Raw genomic sequence first — 2,461 nt, 5'->3', positions numbered from 1 at the left:
CTTCAGGTGGTCACCCTCAGGTGGCACACCTCCTGGCAACTGCTTTTAGTCCTATTTAGAGGTTTCCCGGTGGTGTCCTTAGAAGTTTTCTCATTGAAAACGTGTGGACCCCATGGCTGCGCTTGGTGTTGCAGGAAAATTCTGTCTCCTGCTTTCATGTCTCAGGCTTCTACCATTTCTGCCAAAACACTTACCTTAGTTGAAGCAATATCAGCAGTCCCCCAGAGACACCTTCACCTCTGTCTCTTTGGCCAGCACCTGATTTCCTCTAGTTGAAGAGCTTCACACGCATAACCAAGTGACTGTTGTGATGTTTCATTCACAGTTTCTTTTATGTCTTTTAGAGAAGTTCTGGTTAATTCCAACAACCCATGAAACGCCAAGCATTACCACATTACAACCATTTACTCAGCACCTGCTGTGCATAAGGCAGACACTGAGGGCTGAAATACATCCTTGCTTATGAGCTTCAGTAACTGGCTAGAGTTCCTTTTTAGTACTGAGTTCTTAGGGAAAGGAAACTAGAGGACACAAGAAATGTGCTGCTGACCAATCTCAGGGCTTCTTTCTTTTGGTGGGTAACCACAAGATTCCTTACCAGCAGCATGACTCTGTTTTTTCCCCAGTATTTGTAGGAGGCCACCAGAGAGACAGGATTGCAAGGTTTTAAATACGCTAGTGTCATGAAGTCATGGATTTTCTACCTGAAACAGATAGTGCGACTGCCCTCCTATAGCCATGTTTGGCCAGTGTAGGAATTTTGAGAACAGTGAACATTTAATACTCAGATGGCATTTGCCACCCTGACAAGGACCATACCTGCCATTCCATTGTAGTTCGCCTTGCCCAGAAGTTTTAAAATTTTTCTTTCAACCTGGGATTTCAAGTGTACTACAGCATCCTCTTCACCTATACAAGCATCTGTTGTTTTAAAAGGAAACTGGTAAGTAGAATTATAAATGTACAAAATTTAGATAGTTAAAAACAGAGTTATAGAATTTGCAGGTTAGAGTACATCTTCTGTTAGAAGACTGTATTGCAGAAATGTTAATTGTAACATTATTTGCAAAGGCAAAAAGTATTAGAATCAGTCTAGATGTTCATTAATGGGAGACTTTAAATAAACTGCAGTATCTCCATACATTGAAATACCATTCACCCGTTAAAGAGGGTGGTGTGGCTTTGTGTGTATGGAATAAACTTCAAGATACATAGTTTGGTGAAAAGGGAAGGTAAAGACCAATGTCTACTACCATTTGTGTAAAAAAACTCTGTGTTTGCTTATATATGCATATAATATCTCTGATGAACACACAAGAAACTGGTAAAGCTGGTTGTCTCTGAGTAGAAGAACTGGATAATTGGGAAGAAAGGGTGGAGAAGAGTCTCACTTTTTTTTTTTTTTTTTTTTTTTTTTTTTGAGACGGAGTCTCGCTCTGTCGCCCAGGCTGGAGTGCAGTGGCGCAATCTCTGCTCACTGCAAGCTCCGCCTCCCGGGTTCACGCCATTCTCCTGCCTCAGTCTCTCCGAGTAGCTGGGACTACAGGCGCCCGCCACCAGGCCCGGCTAATTTTTTGTATTTTTTTTTAGTAGAGACGGGGTTTCACCGTGGTCTCGATCTCCTGACCTTGTGATCCGCCCGCCTCGGCCTCCCAAAGTGCTGGGATTACAAGCGTGAGCCACCGCGCCCGGCCTAGAGTCTCACTTTTTATTCTATGCCCTTTCATAGCTTTTGAATTTTAAATTGGGTACTTGAATTCGCTATCAAAAATATTTTTTAAAAGGCTGCATTTATTGGTGATGTGTGCTCTGTCCATGCCTTTCTTTTGCATTCTGTGAATACCCAGCTACTGTTTTTTTCAAATAGTAGCCCAGTCACAACGAAGAGGAAGTTATAGGAGTCCTGTGAGTTGCACGTGTGAAGGCTGGGGCTTCCCAGGCAAGGGAAAGATTCCTATGGTCATATGAAAGGGGAGATCCCATTATTGCTCAAGGATTCCCAGCCGGCATTAAACGGTGTTAGTCATTGTTTTTACAACTTAATTGTCAAAAGCTCTAAACCCAGATTCTATGAAGATTTTTGTTGGGAACTGCTTTACCCAAGGGGAATATCCAGGGATGTTCTTGTGGGCAGACACAGGAGGAAGTGCACAGAAGCTGGAGGTATCACAGTGGGTCAGCTGTAGGCATGGGGTTGAGGGAGCATGCGTGTTTGTTCATAACACTCATCACCTAGAATTGTATTTGCTTATTTGATTTATTATTGGTCTTCCCACATGAGAATGTAAGCTCCCTGAAGCCAGGAGCTCTGTCTGTCTTGCTCCTTGTGGTGCCCTTAGTTTTTCTGTGCCTGGCATGTGGAAGACACACAGGTTGGCGATAGACAATGGGAACCCTGATGACTCTCCAACCTGTGGCTGCTTGTTTAAGCATTAATTTGTTAGAAGATAGTAAAGACATG

Source organism: Symphalangus syndactylus, chromosome 3 (genome assembly GCF_028878055.3).
Source record: "Symphalangus syndactylus isolate Jambi chromosome 3, NHGRI_mSymSyn1-v2.1_pri, whole genome shotgun sequence".
Classification (NCBI taxonomy): domain Eukaryota; kingdom Metazoa; phylum Chordata; class Mammalia; order Primates; family Hylobatidae; genus Symphalangus; species Symphalangus syndactylus.
Note: the sequence above shows the minus strand (reverse complement) of the source record.